The sequence below is a fragment of the Perognathus longimembris genome, chromosome 3, assembly GCF_023159225.1.
Source record: "Perognathus longimembris pacificus isolate PPM17 chromosome 3, ASM2315922v1, whole genome shotgun sequence".
Taxonomy (NCBI): domain Eukaryota; kingdom Metazoa; phylum Chordata; class Mammalia; order Rodentia; family Heteromyidae; genus Perognathus; species Perognathus longimembris.
This window is the reverse complement of record NC_063163.1, coordinates 39049730-39072061: the sequence shown is the minus strand read 5'-3', so window position 1 is coordinate 39072061 and position 22332 is coordinate 39049730. Positions and strand designations below refer to the sequence as shown.

At 37.3% G+C, this 22332-nt stretch overlaps 1 protein-coding gene across 2 annotated transcripts in view; it reads left to right on the top strand.

Moving 5' to 3' along the window:
• The window catches only part of Enox1 (ecto-NOX disulfide-thiol exchanger 1), a 520874-nt gene that overhangs the window by 246664 nt on the left and 251878 nt on the right, over positions 1-22332 (top strand). For both annotated transcript variants that reach the window (XM_048341315.1, XM_048341316.1), the window contains one exon: positions 14655-14798. The gene's annotated coding sequence lies outside the window, so the exon portion shown is untranslated. The remainder of the gene's footprint in view (positions 1-14654; positions 14799-22332) is intronic.

Here is a 22332-nt window from a genome sequence, read left to right as displayed (position 1 = left end):
GGCTGTGTGATTGTGGATAATTCTATTAATGCTCCAAGCATTCATTTCTTTGTTTCAGAATAATATCGTTGTAATGAAATAATAATATCATGTAATGAAAAATAATAGCATTGTAATGAAACAAAAGGTGTATTTCAAAGATGCCATAAGGCAGCCATTGCTAAGGGGTGTTTTTACTGCAAATGTGGTACCTCAACCTGTACTCTGGCATATAGAAAGCTAAGGCATCTCTATGTTGGTGACAATTTTGTTGCAGCAACAATGCTGAGATTGAAACTGTACCTCTGGACAGCTGTTCTCTGTAGAAATCTTCTAGCTCATGTACAACAGTTGTTTGACTAATATTCAAGGCTCTACACACAAGGCTTTATTAGACAGTTCTTGTGATAATGAAGTTCTATATATTTTGCCCAAATTGTACTGTCAATATATTTTTGCCTTACTTTTAGACAACTGAATGTTTGGAGTTAATTTGAAGGCAATGGTTAGATTGGGTGTGGCCAGAATTCAGAACTTGGGTCGGGAGAGGAGGGCTGGCTGGCTGATGGGGCTGGCAGGCTAAGTATCTGCCTCCTCACTCTCTTTCAGCTATGTGAGTTCAGACTCTCATCTCAACAGATGTGGTTGGCTACAAGTGCAAGTACGCATGCCAAGGGAAAGAGGAAGCAAGAGCGGACATTAAAAAAATTCAAAAAGAAAATTTAAAAACCTGTATGAGACTTTTTATAATTTATTAAGATAAAAATGTACTTAAATCTGCATCTCAACTTGTAAAAGTGTTTCTCTTGGGGGCTGGGGATATAGCCTAGTGGCAAGAGTGCCTGCCTCGGATACACGAGGCTCTAGGTTCGATTCCCCAGCACCACATATACAGAAAACGGCCAGAAGCGGTGCTGTGGCTCAAGTGGCAGAGTGCTAGCCTTGAGCGGGAAGAAGCCAGGGACAGTGTTCAGGCCCTGAGTCCAAGGCCCAGGACTGGCCAAAAAAAAAAAAAAAAAAAAGTGTTTCTCTTGAAATGTAGAAGCTTCTGATTTGGGAATTTAGTAGCTACCAATAGAGACTTTTTATGGTAAAGCTAACTTTTTAGGACAAAAAGTAAACATAACCTTCAATTGGAAATTTAGGACATATAAAATTGGCATGAATTATATTTTATTCTACTTTAATTTTAATAGACTTCAACAAGGAAAAGAGCTGAATTTCAAAATTGCCTCTGTTTCTAAAAGTGAACAAATGTAGATATTATTGCTCTACAAATACATTTCTGACATTTAAGGGTTGTTTGTGTTGTTTTTTTTTTGCCAATGCCTTTTCTATGTAGTATGTTAGACATAGCAAGCTTAGTGCTGGCAAGGCTTTTAGTCAATTAGATGCTCATTGGCAAAGTATTCCAAAATACTTTGGTATACTTTGGAGCTCAGTGCCTCTCAGTAGCTCCTATGACATTTCCCCATCAATACACTGTATTTTCATTGCATTTGTTCACTCATCACTTGAGGGTTTCTTGCCAACTTTTATTCTCAGGATGGAGTAGCTTTGAAGTTTTGGAAAATAAATATGCAAAATAGTATGAGATCCAAACTGTGTTATGTAATTAGGAGTGCATCCTGTGGTAAGAAAGCAGGTTAGAATTAGCTTTCTGGGTTCTGAGACTCTAGCAGGACTTTCGAATAACTGTTCGTAACTTGAACAGCTCTTGTAGACCTGCTAGGGATAGAAAAGCTCAATCTGATCTTGTAAAACAATTAACTTATATGCACACAAACATGTATAGGTATATGTGTATATGTATGTATATGTGAGTACATTATATACATGCTATGTGTATAAATCATGTATACAATAATATATACATATGCAATGTGCTTACTGTAATGTATATCCCAAAGTTGCATATGTATATTGAATATTCATAAGCTATATCTACTGATTATATAGAATCTACTTCTTAGCATTGCACTTCAATTTGTCTGTTTACTTGTGGAAAAGAAATTTCTAGTGCAGGTCTTGTTTGATCCCCTAGAATGAACCTGGAAAATTATTACAGTTGGGAGCAGTAGCTTCTGGTGACTATTTTTTTTTCCCTACAAGGAGGTAAGATGATTCAGACCAGAGAGCCAACACTTCCCAAAACACTCACAGAATGAATCAGAACCAAGGAAATGACATATTGCTCTATGTCTTACTTGGAGAATTTTAGAATTTTCTGGCCAACAGTGTTTCCCAAGAACTCCTTGACCTAATTTAGCTATGTCTAATGAAAAGTCCCCCTTGACAGCAAAGAGGATGGAATACAGACATGGTGTTTCAGGCTGTGCCTTTTGAAAGTTCCTAAGACACTCAGTTCCATGTAATTTGCTTTCATTGGACTAAGCTGATATTTGGATTTCGGTACTAATGGAGCAAAAAGACAATGTAAATATAACTTCACCAATTCTGTCATGTGTACAAGAACCCATAAACTAAGCTCCTCTGAATGAAGTTATATGCAGAAACATATCAGCTACCAACTCAGAATGTTCATAAAGCAAATCGCAATAAAAATTAAAATTACTTTATGTTTAAAGAAGCTTGTTATGTTCAAAGTGCTGGAAGAAAAAAAATATTAGAACAATGTGCTTTGGAAAACAAAGAAAGAAGAGTAGCCCTGTGGCTGCCACTGTGATTAAATGCCACAGCTTATATCCTTATTTTATCCAAAACACATGCTTTATTGAACTGTAGCTCCACAAGACTCTTAAGGAATTAAATGTGGAGGAAAATAGTACATCAAGGTATATAACCTTAGAGGAATTCAGAAATATGAAACACCACTGTAAACTTCTTGACACTAGTAAAAGAAATCCACAGTGTGCCCATTACTGGTTTCCCTACTTTTTTTTTTTTTTTTTTGGCCAGTCCTGGGCCTTGGACTCAGGGCCTGAGCACTGTCCCTGGCTTCCCTTTGCTCAAGGCTAGCACTCTGCCACTTGAGCCACAGCGCCATTTCTGGCCGTTTTCTATGTATGTGGTGCTGGGGAATCGAACCCAGGGCCTCTTGCCCCAGGCAAGCTCTCTTGCCACTAGGCCATATCCCCAGCCCCCCCCCCCCTTTTTTTTATACTCATGACAGTAGCATCGGTAACAACCATATTAGCAACTGCACATGGTGCTTACTTCATAAATAAGTAATCTATTCCGTTTTCACAACAATAACTGAGTTAAGTATTACTACTGTTGCTCACTTTCCAGGTAATCGAGCACAAAGAAATTAAAGAATATTTCTCAGGGTAATACAACTGGTGAGGGGTAGCTGTGGGATCTGAGTCTGGAAAATCTAATTCCAGGGTTTCTATTCTGCAGTTCCACTGTTGTGCATCTCACCTGTGAGATGAAGGGAATGGCTCTGTCAGAGCCATGTAGAGTTGTTCCCAACAAGGACAGGATTATGTGCAATATTCATGACCTGCTTGCAAAATGTTTTGCAAGATGTAAAGCACTTTTACTTGGAATTTGCTCTTTACGGTTGGAAAAAACCCCAAAGTTGTTAGTTAAAGAAAATGGGTAGAACTGGAGGTATACCTGAAGTGGTAGAGCACCAGTTTTGTGTGAAAAAGCTGAGTGAGAGTGTGAGGCCTGAGTTCAAGCCCCACTTCCAGCACAAAAAAGGAAAAGAAAATTGAAAGACAGAGTCTTGATCTATCATCTAGGCAGACCTGGCGCATACTATCTAATCCAAATGGTAACAAATGTATGCTTTTGGAATTACAGGTATGTTGTACCACACCCCGCAAGACCGTGTGTTCAACCTCAGCACAAAAATATTTTTCAGAATTCCTACTGTATTTCACTAGTCTAGAATGTTGGATGTAATAGTGAATGGGATTATGTAAAAATTATGGTACTATCACAATCATGACTACATAAGAGGACACCAGAAATAGGAGCACAGGGCTGGCACGTTGCTAATCCTAGAAGGCCCGTGAAATAAATCACTTGGTGTGGTATGGAGGTGCTGTAAACTCTGACTTCATCCATAGCAAGACAGTGCCAAATGCCTAGAGGTGGTTTGCACTCTTGTTTTTGTGCTCTTCAAAAACAGTTTGTTATTGCTCTCTAGCGTCTTTCGTGTAGATCTGTATTTATACAGATAATGCCTTTCCATAAGGACTTTCAGAAGTAGTCTTAAGTCCATTACTTTTTGTGAAAATTTGAGTTCTTTTTTCTTCTTCTTAATGGGAGGGAGGTGGGAGAGGTAGGAATCTCCCATCCTGAGAACTTAGTCTAGAGACTTCCAACTGCTGGAAAATTCTAATTCAGGAAAGGGTGGGGTAGGAAAGCCCCAATATATATTTTTCTTTCTTTCTTTTTATGAAAAAGAATTCAGCATTCATCTTTTAAGTTCCTACAAGATGAGGAGTATTTAAAGTCTGCTACTGAATTTCAAATGTTTGCTTATATCAAATGACATTGAAAAAAACCTCTTCATTTGAAATGTTTAAACACACAGCAAAGGAAATTTGAAGATGAATATCATTCAAATACCACACAATCTTTCTTATTCTGACATTGGCCTCTTTTTAAGGTTGCCCGTTTTGCTTTTACTTTTTTCAGAATCTATATAGCAGAATAGCCATCCAATTGTCAGAGATATCTCAAATCGGAGGTGAGACAACTCTGTGGTTTCCTACTATGCTGAATGTCACTTGAGTTATGTCATCTATAATAGTGGTGGTATTAAGTCCTCAAAATGAGAATTCAGGATGTGACTCATTGGTCCTATTTCTGATGGCCAATTTACCATCTTACTCACTGGAAATCACAAGGGGAATAAATGACAGCTTTGGGAATATTTCAAAATGCTTTCAATTTAATAGTCTTCCATTCTTGTATTAATAAGGAAAGAGACTAAGCTTGCCCCTTTCCTACAGCTGTAGAAAGATTTTAGGATGGACATATATACTACCTCACATATTTTTGAGAAATACTTTAACCATTTATTTTCTTTATCTAGTATCTCTGACATGGTCTCTTTTGTCATTCAAAGTATTGCTGTGAAAGAACTTGCCACAGTCTAGACAGACATTTCTACCTGAGGCTTAAAATTGTGACATTTTAATTTTTGAATTATCAGTAGAGAAATATTTAAATGCCGAGAGCTGCATTATGAAGCATACATCTATTCTGACACATTTTAATGTTAATATATCTTTTGTAATTTTATTAATCTTTATAATAAATAATATGCATAGTACTTTTAGAAATTTAAAAAGTACAAGAGGCTTATAATGAAAAAGTCAACTCCAGATGTATGTACTCAGAAAACTTATAATTCTCGTAACTGTTTTTATGTTTATATTTTTGTTTGTTCTTTTTCTTTTGTCCATTATGAGACTTAAGCTCAGGATCTGGGTACTGTCCTTGAGTTGGTTTTTTGTTTGTTTGTTTTGCTCAAGGCTAGTGTTCTTTCACTTTGAGCTACAGATCCACTTTGGGTTTTCTGATAGTTAATTGGAGATAAGAGTCTCTTGGACTTTCCTGGCTGGGCTGGCTTCCATTGGTGATACTCAGATCTCAGTTTCCTTAGTAGCTAGGATTACAGACATGATACCAGTTTGGCTTTCATTGTTTTGTTCAATTGTTTTGTTTCTCTGTTTCTGTTACAAGACAATAATGTCATGAGAGTGGAACTCTCAAAACTTACATACTTCTAAATACCACATCATGGATTAAGTTCAACACATGAATTTTGATGGACTCATTCAGGCTATATTATTTACCCTTTTCATAACTTTTCCTTCCTTTAATACCTTTGTTTCTCTCATATATGCTTTTAATTTTACATCATGGATCTAATTGTATTTTACTTTTAAATGTATTGAGACCTCAGTGTTTTATTTGATGGTTCTAAAGACTAAAAGCCAATAAGATATTCTGAACGTATAAATATTGCTCATTGTTGAGCTAAGTAGTATAACTAAAATTGCACTGCCCTAATTTGTACAGCTTTTTCTTTTTCCTGGAATTTTAATTGCTTATGTTTTAATTGGCATAATCTATCTTTATGGCATTGTTGCATTCTTTTACTTTCTGAAGAAGTAGCATTAAATATTTAGATTCATCTTTTTTCTTTTTCTCCTGAATACTATACTCTCTCATCAGAGGTTGAAGTGACTGGTATTTAAGTATCCTACCTTGTACTGCTCTTCCATGAATCCATATGTTTCTAATTTTCAATTTTAATTTTATATACTGCTGAAACGCAAGAATCATTTAAAGAAGGAACTTTAGGAGGCAAATATGGATTTCTAGTAATCTAAAAACTATTTTGTTGGTGTTTTATCTGGATCAAAATGTAAGCTAAAATCATTTTCTCTTGGAGCCCTGGATGCACTGTTCTGTAATTTAACATCTAGTGTTGTTAATAATGTGTTATTTCTCTCTCTCTCTCCAGATTACTTTTTTCCACCCATACTTTATGGAAACTGATCTGCAAGATTTCTTTATCAAAATATAGCTATTTATAGTTATTTTGTCTATTGAGGATTTTCCCCTCTTAATGAGACTTTTATTCTAAAAATTTGTTTGCTTTAGTTGTGGGAATACATTTTAATTATTCTTTGATTATTCTTCCCCTGTGTTTTTCTCCTTTCATATATTTTTTAATATTCTTAGTTATAGTTGGTTCTTCTGTTTAAATTTTCTAGCTCTTTTGTCTTTTTCTTGTGATTTCCATTTCTCTCCATTTTTTTCCCTGAGACAGAGTCATGATCTATCTTCTAGGCAGGCCTGGAGCATACTGTGTAATCCAAATGGATGACAAACTCATGCTTTTGGGATTACAGGTGTGGTTTACCACTCTGCTACTCTGTGTGTTCCTGAAACTTAAAAAAAAGCCATCCAATACAATATCTTACCATATATCAATTTTAAACAATTTTATATTTGTGCTTTTAGTTCTTTTAGTAGTTTAATCCTGTTTCTTTTTTTTTGTAAAGTAGAATTTCTTCTTTTATAAAGTAGAATTATTGACAGATATGTGCGTCTATGCACTTATCTCTTCATAAGCATATAATCATGAGCTTATTACTTATAGTTACATTTATTATTTATTTATTTATTTAAAGAGTTAGCTCATGTGATTGCGGAGCCTGGTAAGTCCAAAGTCTTTATGAGAGGCCAATAGACTAGAGATGCAGGGAAGCGTTGATAATTACTGCTTAAGTGTGGAGACAAATAACGCCTTTTTGGAAAACTTCACTTAGATTGATTACATCAAGCTCACACATGTTATGGATGGAAACCTGTTTTGTTCAATAAATATAGATTTCAAAGCTATTTCCATTTTAAAAATACCTTTATAGAAACAAATCTAGACTACTGTTTGATAAAATACTTGGGCACCATGGCATACTAAAGTTGATACACAGTATTATGCATCAGTTAGGAATCATGGCATGGCATAGCTCTGCCACTAGAACCAGCTTTAATTAATAACAGGCTTTAATCAAGGCATTGACCAGAGACTTAGTTATCCCAACTGGAGCAACTCTGCTCAGCTGCAGCTGAATATATTGTAAGGCTCACACACTGGCTGTTGGCACAATTAAGTTCCTTACAAGCAAATGGACTAAGGGCCTCAGTTCCTTGCTGGCTGTTGGCTTAGAGTCTTTCCTCAGTTTCTATCCAAAGGGCCTGGGGGTGAGGACTGTCTTGCTCTCAGACTATAGAAAGCCTATAGAATCATTTGGTACATGATAGGACAGATATTTTTGCTTCTCTTTGGCTTCCCACAACCATCTGTCTATACTGATAATTTTGTATGGTCCATGAACAATGTTATAATATCCAAATGGCCTTTGGCAGGAATAATATTGTTTCTCCATCTACAACATGGCAGCCAACATCAACATTGCAAGATGACAAGAGAAATGTCAATTTCCATAACATTCCTCACATTCTAATTTTACACTAAAAATTAGGTCCAGCTCACACTCGATTGGTTGCACATAGGCAGGAAAGATACAGAAGTACAGAGTCTGCTAACAAGTAATACTGACTTAGACTTGTATGAAATTGTTTTATGTTTCTAGATGTAGAAGGAAAAAAGGAAAGAGGTTTTCTTTTCCCCCCACATAAAGTACAAGATATACAAAAGCTCAATGTTAAGAAAGCATATGGCTTCTGGGAGGAAATTAAATTCATATGGATGAGGATGATGTAAATATACCCTCAAAATTCTCTTGGTTTATATATGATGGTAGGATGGATTAGGGTTCAATAAAGGAAGAAATGAAGATCAGGAGTAAATATCATATTTAAGGATTTGAAAATGGGAAGTGAGGTAGCCTCTTTTGATTGGGCACTATAAAGCAAAGACAAAATAGTGATTAGGCTTTTAATGCATCCACCTACATTTAATTTTGGCTGAACATTAAATGTTTAGATGATAAAGGCAAGAAAGAAGACAATTTAAGCTTGCTTATGAGTCAGAAACCCTGAGTTTAGCTTTGGAACACAAAACAACAATTCTAGCCCCATCAATAAAGTAAGAAAGTTAAGAGAGATCATTTGGCTTTCAAATGTTGCTATTAGTGTCAGGCTAGATGGGACATTGCAAATACATATGCCATCAGAGGCCATGACACAATCTCAATGAGCATAGTTAATGGTTAATGTTAATGGTTAATGGTTAATATGGCAGGAGGAGAATGCTGACCATCCTTCAATTAATATGGCATGAGGAAATGTGGTAATAGCATTAGAAGATTATTTTTTTTTTGTCAGTTGAGAGGCTTGAACTTGGGGCCTGGGCACTATCCCTGAGCAATTGCACTCAAGGATAGTCTAATGCTCTACCACTTTGAGCCACAGTGCTACTTCCCAGATATTTTTTTTCTAATTTTAAAACGTTATCAATTAACTCAAATGTTTTTGTAACCCTGCTTAGTTGAGAAAATATATCTGACTACTGTGTATTCTAGAACCCTTGAAAATAACTAGAAGGCTCCTGTTAGGAGAAATATTTTACACACAAGAAACTAAAGAACACATGAAATATTGTGATCATAGAAAGAAGTTAATAAGATAAGCCTTTCAATGTCAGGCAGGTAGATAAACCTGAAGAAGGAGGCACGGGAGTAGTTTTCAAGAAGTGATGCTCATCTGTGAAACATTTAGAATAGAGCGTATGGTGAGACCTTTCGTCTAGAGATACTCAGTAGGTCAGATCCACTCTTACATAATGAGCAAACATTTCTATTTGACCAGGGTTTGGGTCAGAAACAATCTGTTTTGTTATTGGAGAGGGTGGTGAGAATAAAGCTTCCTGATGAGGAACTTCAGTCTGATTCTCAAGGACAAGGGAGCCCTAATATGTTCTTGAGTAGTTGATGTATATAACTAGAATCACACTTAAAATATTACTCATGTGAAAATGTATTCACTTAAAAAAATTTTTTTTAATTTTTTTCTGCAAATTTTTATTATCAAACATGTACAGAGAGGTTACAGTTTCATACGTTAGGCATTGGATACATTTCTTGTACTGTTTGTTACCTCCTCCCTCATACCCCCCTCCCTCCTCCCCCTTTCCCTTTCCCCCCCTGAGGTGTTCAGTTCACTTACACCAAACAGTTTTGCAAGTATTGCTTTTGTATTTGTTTGTCTTTTTTTACCCTGTGTCTCTCAATTTTGGTATTCCCTTTCATTTCCTAGTTCCAATACCAGTATACACGGTTTCCAATATACTCAGATAAGATTACAGAGATAGTGTAGGTACAACCACAGGAAGGTGATACAAGAACATCATCAATAATAGAAGCTACAGATACACATGGAACGTTGAAAGTAGTTACAACTGTGATATAACAATCGTTTCCATAACATGGAGTTCATTTCACAGTTCATCTTATGTGTTCATAAGGGTATAGCTATTGGGCCTTGTGATGCTCTGCAATGACTTGCCTAAACCTGTACTAATTATTCCCAATAAGGGAGACCATAGAGTCCATGTTTCTTTGGGTCTGACTCACTTCACTTATTTTTTTTATCAAGCACTTGCCCATTGTAAAATACCCTGAGAAGATGAAAAATCTTTTGGCTTTTCCAGAATGAACTACAAGAAGGAAAAGCTTCTAAAAGTTTATAGGAGTATATAAAATGTGAGGTCCTGAGTTAGACTGAAGAGAAGGAAGAATTGACAGGATTTCATAATTCAGTGAAAGGACAAAGAAGGGTGAGAAGAGAATGATCAATTCATTTTTCCTGCAGTTTCACTATCTTAGTCCATGTGTGATGTTTTTATAAATAGCGTAAACTAGGTAATGTAGGCTAAATAGGAATTTGTTGTTGCTAGTTTTGGAGAGTGAGACCAAGGTACTGGTGAGCTGAATATTCAGTGGTCAGGTTAAGTTATCAGCTTTTCTCTCCACTTCCAGAATGATCTTCTGGAGGAATGGAATGCTGATTCTTCACATGATGGAAAGGAGAGGAAGCTGCCAAAATGCTGTGTGCAGCCTCTTTTATCAGGGTCCTAATCTCCTTGATAAGGAACTTACATAGTCTGATTACTATTGACTCACATTGCAGCCTAGTCAAGCCAGGGCATTCTGCAATTCAGATTCCAAGTCTCTCACATACCAAACACATTCATTCCCTCCAAATCCTCCCAGAAGTACCCTTTCCCTTGATACATAGGGGACTTTTGATAGATTTGGAGCTCCAGAAAGAATCTGAAATGCCTTTTAGGTCATTCTGCCAAATGTTTTGACCAGAACTAGGCTTTAACCTATTCTTCCTGATTTTACCAAAATGATACTTGGTTACATCCTTCTTTATTAAACATGGTTTCCTAATTCTTAATTATTTTGAAACAGTCTCTCTTTGCAAGGCTAAGCTGACCTTGAACATAGGATTCTTCTTATTCAGCTTTTCCAGCCCTGGAGTTAGAAGTATATACCACCACACCAAGCTGACATGGCCAAGCTAGGAATTTTCCAATATTTAATTCTGTTTCTCTTTTAATTATAAATTCCATCTTTTATTTCTTTTTTGTTTTCTCATATCTAAGAGAGGCAAACAGCTTCTCAAAACCAAATGTTTTGCTGCTTAAATGATTCTGCCACCAAACATCTTATTTTGTTGCTCTTAAATTTTACTATTTCAGAAAAAAAAATAGATGTCCCTTCTGGACATTTGCAGAAGCTTGTTCCTTATCTGAGACCTCATCCTGACAGTCTTTTCTATTTATGTTTCTGCCAACATTCTCATTCCAACCACTTAAATGATCACTAAGAATTCTGCGGTGTTCCTCGCCATCTTCCAAGCCTTCATCAAAATTGTTGTCAACACCCCATTCGTGGAGATTGTCTTTCTTCTGCTGTGTAGTTCAAAGCTTCTATTCATTACTCAGTTCCAAAGCCACTTGTACATTTTCAGCTATTTGCTCCAGCACCAATTTCCATCTTAGTCCATTTGATGGGGCTGTAACGAAACACCATAGAGTACATATATTGTGAAGGATAAAATTATTTTGTCACAGTTCTGGATGCTCAGAATTCTAAGATGAAGGCACCAGCAAGTTTGGGTGTCTGGGGAAGGCTATCTTGGCCTTCCAACCTGGAAGGAATGCTGGATCTTTGTTAGCAGACATTGCAGGTTTAAGAAGTCTAGGAGGTCAATTCAGGCCAATGTGTAGTTTTTACTCTTCTGTTCAGTTTGATATTGTACAAGTCTAGCAAGGACAAAGTAGTGTGACTTGAGAAGGGATGATATTTTATATTTCTAAATGGTGGGCATCCTGCCAAGCTGCTTTTTGAATGTGAATCCTGGATATAGGAGCAATAGGAATGTTCATTACTGCTGTAAGGTAACATTTGTAAATGAAGGATAGCAAATCTCACCGAGCCTTTGTTTTCACAGCTTCTGGAGAACTACATCCACAATCATTTTGCATCTCTGTGCCTGTAACAATACAGTACATCTTCCATGATACGTTCCAGAGGAAAAGGGCGTGTGTTTTCTCTCCACAATGACAGACATGTTTTCTTGAACAATACCCAGTAAAGGTCACATTGGAGATTTGAGTCACAAGCCCTATGATTTAAATTCGAGGCTGTGTTTAAAAATGGCATGCCTAAGAGCTTGCCAAGTTCCATTAAAAGCCATGGTGTCATTGCGGATTACCATCGAATAGAATAGGAGCTTGTGGGCCATCGCCCCCTCTCTTAGTAGCAATGCAGAGATTTTCTCCTTTTTAAAAAGTCGTTCCCTGGCTATGTTGTTATGATAGATACCAACTTTTATAAATCCTAGAAAATAATGTCTCATTTCATGGACCACTTTTTTTTTTATAAAGTCGATAATTTTTGAATGATCAGAGAATTTGTAGGAGACCTCATCATTCATTATAAATGCTCCTTTCTTCACTACAGTCTGTTTGGTTCCACACATCCCAAATAAAGAGAATTTCCACCTTCTCTGAAGCCCTTGAGCACATTTTCCCACTGATGTCTGTCATACAACAGTGCCACGATTATTTGCTAGTGTTGAGTGTCTTCTCAATCTGTGCGCCTCAGTCTATCACATTCCACTACAGATGATCTGTCTTTGGTGGGGAGGCAGTGCTGGGGCTTGAATTCAGGGCCTGAGTGTAGTCACTTAGCATTTTCACTCAAGATTAGCACTCTCCCACTTGAGACAAAGCTCTAATTCTGGCTTTTGCAAGTTGGTTAATTGGAGACAAGAGTCTCATGGACTTTCCTTCCCCTGGCTGGCTTCAAACTGTGGTTCTTGGATCTCAGCCTCCTGAGTAACAGGGATTCTAGGCATGAACCATTGACAGGCAGCCGATAATATATCTTAATCCTCAAACAGCCTTTTGGAAGATAGTCCTTACAGATGAGCAAGCTGAGCTGGGAGAGTTGGAGTACCAAGGTGAAGGTTGGACGGCTAGAACTGGTAGAGTAGGATCACCATAGCCAGTATAGTTCCCAGCCCATGTTTATTAACACTACCTTATTATAGTTTTTGGCAGCCTAGTTGCATCACTGTGCAAGACAGTTGTTTGAAAAAAGAAAAACTATCTGCGTATTTCCAAGTTCCTGGAAATTTCTTCTGACTTACTGATTGAGTCATAAATATTCAACACATGAGGACTGAGTTAATGCTTGCAAATGGCTGTTGGAATTTTTTTGGCAAATAGGCATGCTAGTTTAGAATTATAGCCTGAAACTTTGTGTTGGACTAGTGTGAAGATAAAAGAATGTTAGAATAGGAGAATGTAGGAAGAGTTTCTATTTTACATTCCTATAACCTTGGTTAAAGTCTGTCCCAAAGCCTACCCACTCCATTCTTTGTTCTTCCTTTTTTCATGAAAAGCTGAGCTGGCTCTGTCACTCTCTTCCTTTTCCTCTTTCCCCGTGTAATAATCCCAGGTTTCAGTTATGCACAACTTAAAAAATACTGTCAGTCATTCCCTCCTGTTTCTTTATTCCTATCTTAAGTTTCAGTTGTCAAAAATAAAATAAAATAATTTACAGAGTGGCGTGTGACCTTCCTGGCATTATTTCTTAGCCTTTCTGAAGTCCTTCCCAAGTTGTGTGGAAATGAGTGAAAACTTCTGAGACTCAGACATAAGCCCATGGCATGAAAGGCTGGCACTTTGAGAGAGACCTGGAAGCTCTTAGCTGGTGGGCACTGGACCTAAAACATGCTCTACGTGTAGGTACAAGGAGAGCTGGGGCAGAGAAGCAGTGGGGAATCCCTGAGTTGGTGTCAGAATCATCAGAAATGTGTAGATAATTGAGTGAAAATGAGGATAGCAGTCTAGAGGGAGCCTGGCCAAGCCTTCCACTATCCTCAGATTCGTGTGGAAGCAGCCACAGGGAGACACAGTCTTATCACTCTCCAGCATCCACAGAGGACGTGGGCTCTACATCAGAGAAACAGAGCTGTGCATCCTGCAGAGGGGCCAGGGGAGGATGTGAGACGCCCAGATGTGTCCTTGGTGAAGCAGAGCACACAACCCATCGGCACCACACCAGGTGCCTCCTCGGTTTCCAGGAAACACTCTCTCTGCAGAAGGCAGAAAGTGGGAAGATAAATCTCAGTGCTTTCAGCTGGTTCTCTGCATTCCAGCGGCCTGCTGGAATAAGACCATATCTGGCATAAAAGAGAAAAAAAACTAGGAAACACAATTTCATAATGCATTAACTTAATGATGTGGCATATCTGTGGGTGTGACTGATCTCTCATTATTTCTGTCTGTGCAATGATTTTCTAAATTATGTAGGCCACAAGTTTGAAAGGAGGGAGCGCATACTCCACACTTACTGGATGTCTATCCTCATCAAAGAGACCCTGTGTGTGAAGCCCCTGCCCAGGGCCAAACACTTGAGGGCACATGGAACATAGCCTAGTTGCTCCTTCAGTCTTAGCCTGCTGTTTGTATAGTTACAAAATCCTCCTTCCCTTTAGCAGTTTCCAAATACAATGCCCAAAAGCTGTTTATAAATAAAAAGATTTGGGGTACAAAATTAATGTAAATGAAGACTGTTATGCTAGTAATTTCTACATGTGTGAATATACTACTTTCTGATCACCAGGGACTGGCAGTAAAGTTACTTTGAAGGTTCTCTAATGGCATGTTTTCTCTTGCTTTCAGAAGCTTCCAGAAGCATCCTCCCTATCTGAATTGAACTGTTCTCTATGGACCTTCTTTTGTGAGCTGCTTCTATTGAAAAGACCTTTATGAATACATTGTTTCAATCAAACCTCCAAAGAACACATTTATCTTCAGACCTGCTGGCGATATTAAGGTTTGTGGTTTTTTTCCCCATTTTCTTACGAAAGATGTCAATTTTTAAAGGATTTTTTCAAGTGCATAATAGTTATATGGCTCTCAGTACAGACGTTGCAAGTAGCTAGTGCACAAATTTTAATTTTTTTGTTTTATGGAGGGATAGATGCAATACATGTAAAGAAACGTGTCATGGTTCTTCTCGTACTCATTATTGTGTATGTGTGATGTTGCAAGCATATTGAAAATAAAGTATGCTGTACACTGACTGAAGCCAATTTTGTATCTAGGTTCACCAATTCTAACCAAATAAATTCAGTAAGTTTCTATCAAATATCAACAAGCATCAGAATTCAATACTTTTAGTCAATACATGTATGTGTGTATATGCATGTGTGTATATTCACGTGTGTGTATGTGTGTGTGTGTGTATGTGTATTTTAAGCACTGAAATTTGAACCCTGGGCTAGGGTCCAAACATTCTAGGCAAGTGTTCTTCCACTTGATCCATGCCACACAACCTTTTGTTTTGTGTTTGGGCTTTGGAATGATGTCTCCCTGACTTTACCCAGGATGCCCTTTAACTCAGAATCCTCCTGCCTCTGCCACCTGAATAGTTAGAATTATATGTGTGAACAGTACACCTGGTTGATAAAATATATTTGCAAACATGAACACTCAAAATTGTGCTTGTCACTGTCAACAAGGATCACCATAATGACATTTTTAAAAAAGTTATAAAATCTTGATGGGCAGAGTGTTTTCATTTAGTTCTATGAGTTACTCACTTTATAGTCCATAAATAACAGAATTTAGTTTGTTTAGGTGTGTATGTGTACGTGTTAGCAATTTTAAAAATGAACAACTTTGTTGTTTACACAAGGAAAATAGCTTGGTAGTAGACCAGGCTGCCATTTGGAAATGTATTTGCCTTTGAGATGAATACCAAGTAATACATTTTTATTTTGAAGATTCTTTCTGACAAAGACCTAACCAAAGGCTAGGTTCAGTTCATGCATCTTTCATAGCCAGAAAAATAAGGAGGCAATGGGGTAAGGTCCTATATACTGAGTGGACAGAAATTAAATGAAGAGCAAGTGAGAAGGAACACCATACTTTCTAGCATGGCATGTCTTTTTCCCAAAGGCATTTATTTCATTTGGTTAGACTTTTATTCTGTCTAAGGTGACAAATGTTTCTTTCCCTTAATGGACCTTTACTGTGTTTTCCTTCTTTTATTTCTACTGAGAAATCAAAGCAGATTTTTACTGCAGTACCGGGCTAAATTCCAGTTTTCTCATTGTACCCTTCATTGCTGCTCCTCATGGGTAGCTCACATTGAAGTGTGAGACAGTGGCTATTTATTGAGGGACTGGGTACATGGGAAATTTCCCCTTTGTCTTCCATCCCCAAGTCTGTCAATGTACAGTCTGTTGGACACTAATGACTGTATCTATGGAAACACAAGTGCTGGGAAGAACTTGAGAAGTTACCTAAGTGCTTGGCTTGAACTGCCTGAAGCCAGTACCATTCGATTTGTTTTTTGTTTGGCAGGAGAGATGGTGGTGTGGGGGGGGGGCAGGCAGAATTGAGACAGGGTTTCTCTGCATAGCACAGGCTGGCATCAGAAGTGACAGTCTCCTTGCTCAGCTTCCTAAGTGCTAAGACTACAGGTATGCACAGCCATATCTGATGGGTCTGTTTGCTTTGTGTTTTCTTTTAATTAAAATTGTTATTATAAAGTTGATATACAGAGGGGTTACAGTTACATAAGTCAGGTAAGGAGTACATTTCTTTCTGGACAATGTCACCCCTTCCCTCGTTCTCTCCCAGTCTTTCCCTTCCATCCCCACCCCCAATTGTATAATTTATTTTCAACATAGTATCTAGTGAGTATCACCAGGCATTTTGTTCCCTCTTTGTCCCTCAATTTCTGTTGCTTTTAAGCCTTTATACCAAACCATCTACTTTTCTTTTCTTTTACATTACAGTTAAAAGAAAACTCTATGGAATATGAAGTCTATCCCTTAACAATTTGTGTGCATGTGCGCATGTGCTAGGGCCTGAATTGAGGGGCTTGAATTCAGGGCCTGAGTGTTGTCCCTGAGCTTTTTTGATAAAGGCTACCCTCTTAAGCCTTAGCTCCACTTCAAGTTTTTTGAGTGGTTAGAGATAAGAGTACCTCAGGCTTTACTGCCTGGACTGTCTCAGGTCTTAGCTTCTTGAATAGCTAGGATTGCAGGTGTTAGTCACCATTCCCCAGCCTAACAAAAATGTATAAGTGTGTGGTTAAGTATGTAGGTATAGTCATTGTAAGTGTGTCTTTTGAGGACTTTATTGTAGTACTTTTTCATTTTTTTTGATTGACACTCTAATGGCTAAATAGCATATATCCATATTTCTCCCTGAACCTACTGGCAACTTTATTCTTCTCTGAGTTTGACTATTTTAGATTCTGCATGTAGCATGCAGTATTTGTCCTTCTGTTACTGGCTTGTTTCACTTAGCACGATGACCTCAGTTCACTCATGTGAACATATGGCAAAATTTTCACCTCTTGTTAGTCTGCATAATATTCTTTCTTAGGCATATATGTTTCCTTTATTTACCTGTTGATGGACATTTAATTTGTATATATGAATTTTGACTATTGTGAATAATGCTGTAACAAACATGATGTACAACCATCTCTATATGATCCCTTTTTCTTCAATTTTTGGACATAAATTTTTAAGTAAAATTTCTGGATCAAATGATAATTCTATTAAATTTTTTACCTTATTTCTTTTTCCATATAATAATTTTCTTATCAGAGTCCCTCTATATCACCTTTAACTCCATGAGAAATTAAAAACATAAAAACACTTTAACTCCAGGAGAAATAAACACATAAAAACACTTTAACTCCAGGAGAAATAAACACATAAAAACACTTTCTATAAAAGAATTCTAAAAGATATTCTATAAAAGATATTCTATAAACGAATTCTAAAAAGAATTTTAACTATTTCTCTCCTGCTTTTCTGTCTCTTTAATTCCTCAGATTTCACTTTAATAGTCTAAGCAAGTTAAAAGCACATTAAAAATTCCTATTGATGCTTCTCAGTTGAGGCAGTTTTGACATTTTGAGTTGGCCCATCTGGGGGGTAGAAAAACATTATATCACACCTGTCTGTGTGTTTTCATGTGTTTGGGGATCTTACTAGCCCTGGTTCTCATAAATGTAAAGCAATCAGTTCCTTCATCAGTCATGGTGATACCTGGATAGATCAAGCATCCTTCCCACACCCCAGCAGAGGAGAACTTCCATACTACAAAGACCTGGCTCATGGTTGACATTACCGAAATTGGTACAGTGCTGTGTAGGGCAGAGCTGGGTCTAGATACCCCTCTCAAACTATAGGTATCATTCTTTTACTTCATCATATTTCTTCTCTAGTCTTACATCCATTTGTCAACACTCTCGAATCCTACTAGCCTGCATATATGAGTGGCCTTTTGGAGAACTGGACGGACATTCTAGTTTGGTGTTTAAAGAAAGTTATCTTGGATTGATACAAGAACATGGATAAGGAAAAAGATACTCTTAGAACAACTAAGCTCAGTAAATGGCAGTGAGAAGGATGGGATGGAGATGATACAAGGTGGCAGGTTGGTTTCCAAGAGCAAATGGGATAGAAAAACCTGGAATCTGAAGCAAGACTGAGAAAAGAGCAGGGAATGAGGAAATATTTTCCCCTTGCTTTTTACCATGTACCCTAATTTCTGCTCTTTTCTCTGGGCCATAGGCTTCCTAAGAAATCCAAAGATCTGTTCATGGGGACAGGGGCATGGGATTACATCTGAATTGCCCCTGTCAACTGTACACCTGCTATTCACCACCCACATCTCTGTCTTGTTTTGTTTGTTTCCGGCCCCCCCTTCCCTTTGTCCTGTATGCAGACTGGGGAATTGATGTGAAGCTTGGAGCTACTTTCAAGGGATCAAGTAAAGTTACACGATTTTTTTTTTTTTTTTTTTTGGCCAGTCCTGAGCCTTGGACTCAGGGCCTGAGCACTGTCCCTGGCTTCCTTTTGCTCAAGGCTAGCACTCTGCCACTTGAGCCACAGCGCCACTTCTGGCCGTTTTCTGTATATGTGGTGCTGGGGAATCAAACCTAGGCAAGCTCTCTTGCCACTAGGCCATATCCCCAGCCCCAAGTTACACGATTTTTAAAGAGAGGAAACAAAAATACTTGACATTCAGGAATTTTCTGCTCCCACAGCTTTATGAAGGCTCTGATATCCTGAGACTATTCCATAATATTGGAACACTTCTCCAAGGAAAAACAAACTTCCATTTTCTTCTCTTTTCTTGGGGTTCCTGTAAGAAGTGGTTGTATTCCCTGGTTCAAAGATTCCTTGATGACTAAGTGAGAAAGACTGGTGACTCAGGGGTAGACAGTTCTGGGTAGGGCTGTGTTGTGATTGCACTTCTTGTCGGCCTTGGCCTCCACATAATCTGCATAGCACAGTTCTTTAGCTAGACTGCAGGAACATAGTCTTTGCTTTCTAGTAAAATGAAGCTACCATTTATAAAAGGTTATGTATATGGAGAGAGGGAAAAAAATGACATCAAGACTTCCATTATCATGTTCTTTAATTATTAAGGCTTTGTGACTTAATTCCTGAGTCAAGCTTAGAAAGGTTGTGGTTTTTCCTTTTCCTGACTGTCCTCATTTGTGCACAGGGTGCCAAGTTATATTTGGCTCTGAGTTTCTCATTTCCTGAAATGCATTACTAGCTCTATAAACATGGAAGAATAAATACTCGCTTTATGAGAACATGTTTCTCCACTTGTTGAAAAATAGCATATAATAAAAATACAAGGATATAATATTAAAAATTATAGATCAATATGCCCACTTATTATGGGCATATATCTAATCCATATGTACAGTCCGATTTTTCAGAAAAATATGTGCTGTATAATACTACTTGTGTCTGTGATAAATTTCCTCCCCCCTCATGCATGTTTAAGAACAAACTTCAAGGGGATTTGGCCACAACAGGGTTATTTTCTACTATAATTAAAAAATACTCTCTGGTTCATCACTCTTAATTCTAGGCATTACTTATGACCCAAAGTTAATAAGTTGTTTGTAGGTTTCTTTCCTGCTAGAGCTCCCCTCCTTCCAATGAATGAGCTCCTTGGGAGTTACAGGAAAATATTTACGGGTAATTTTTTAAAGGAAGGAAGTCTTTGTGAGGGACTTAAAAAATTCAGTGAGGTCTTGCAGAACTAATCAACACTTTTAAGTGTGCAAGTTATAATTCCACAATCCAGACACTAATTATACATCTGTAGAAGTAATGAATATGTGTTATCCATTAACTGTGTCCCTTAAACCTTACACTGACACTCCTATAAGGAAGAAAAGGAATCATCTACATGAATAATGTGTAAGATGAAACATTCTTTGAAAGAGAAAATGCGATATAATTAGGTTCAGGTAATTCACTTCCTTTGGGAAATAGCCATCCATTTGCCAAAAATGCCACCGACTTCTACCATCAAAGATAGTTTTTCTGCAGTGTTCATCGTTCTGAAGATGGAGAGTAACCAGTCCTGCACAGTCCTGCCTCTGAAATAAAAGGGAATTACACTTTCAGGAATGACTTCTTCTAAGTGAATTTCTACAGTATTTTTCTTTTACACAATATATTTTGAAATGTATGAATTTTTACTCTGAGGTAGCTTAAACCCACAGAAAAGAATGAAGTGTGTGGTACCCATCCCCATATTTTAAAACTTAGTCTCAACTCTCTAATATTTAATGGTTAAAAATTAAATCACCCTTTTATAGAGACATTACCCACACAGGTACTATCACTATAATAAAAGAATTCCAAATTATATGTACCCATATTTAATAAAATATTTCTCTATATACAGAATTATTCTTAAGTTTATATGGATTTTTTTTCTTTTTTTTTTTTTGTCTTTGAGTGCTTACTGGGTTTTGAATTCAGGACTGCTCACTCCCACTTGGCTTTTATGCTCAAGGCTGGTACTCTACCACTTGAGATACACCTCCACTTCGAAGGATCATAGTTCGTATCATACTGAGCACTTTGCAGCTTGTTTATTTTTCTTAACACTATTCTTTTAATAATGTTTTCCATCACTGTATGGATTACCAGCTTCGCTCAGAGTGGACAGAAGTCAGCCCTTGATTTTCCACTTTATGCCAACCTTCTTGAAACACTATTTGTCAGTATTGCTTCGATTACCTGTTTGTACTTACCTCTACTTTACCATAGAACATAGGAACTTAGAACAGAATACTGATGGATTCTACCTACCAGAGGGCAGGCACTTGGGAAATACCCATTCTCTACATTTCCCTGCAAAGCTTTTTTAAATTTCCTTCTGGCCCACAGCTTGTGCTCTGTTTTGTTTGTTTCATTGTTACTTTCAGATATGCATCTGTCATTTTCCATCATTTTTTTTCCTAATGAGTAATTCCTAATGTGGCTTTACCAGCTCCATGGCCATCAGTTTTAACTTTATCTGAAGAGTAGAAAATAACAAAGAAAACAAGAGGACAAAGTGAAAGAGGGTCAAGGATTATTTTTAGTCTTGCCCTTCTGATGCTCAGGTATTGTCCACAAAGATGCCTTTTGAAGTATATTTCCACATTTTCCTAAGCTCTGTTATCTTAATGGTCAGCTCACTTTAGAGGCTTTTTTTTTCTTCCATTAGACAAAAAAAAATTCTTTTGTTTGTTTCAAAAGAGCATTAGAAAAAATGTGCATAATTTCCATAAATTTTGGTTCCTTATTAAAGATTTCAGACATATCTCTTGTAAATGTTTGTTTAATGTCCTATATCTTTACAAAATAGGAGCTAATGAGAATCCTTGATGCTAGGCATTTATGCTTTTAGTAGCTTTTAGGGTTGTTTCATGGAGCATTTTGCATAGTATAGAATAAATCTTTTTTTTTTTTTTTTTTTTGGGCCAGTCCTGGGCCTTGGACTCAGGGCCTGAGCACCTTCCCTGGCTTCTTCCCGCTCAAGGCTAGCACTCTGCCTCCTGAGCCACAGCGCCCCTTCTGGCCGTTATCCATATATGTGGTGCTGGGGAATCGAACTGAGAGGTAGGTTCATGTGTAGGAGGCAAGCACTCTTGCCACTAGGCCATGATCCCAGCAGAATAAATCATTTTTAACAATAATATTTTAGTTATAAATATTTGATATATGGTCATTTGGCTTGGAGTATTTTAGAACTCCTGTTAATCATCTTTTAGCTACAGGAGCAACGAATTTCATCATTTACACCTCTATGATTGAAAACTAAAGTCTAAAATAAAAAGGTCAGATTTAACTGAGCCACGAATTCCTAGGAGAGTAAAATTAGTGCAGGTTTAGGGCTCCCTGTTTATTTAGACTCTGATGAAGTGCTCTCTACATTAATGTGTTAAAAGTTGTATATCTTGAAGTTCAGACTTTTCTAAAATTCTGTTTTTATTTTCATGGATTATATTTTTGTATGTGATTATGGGCTGAACC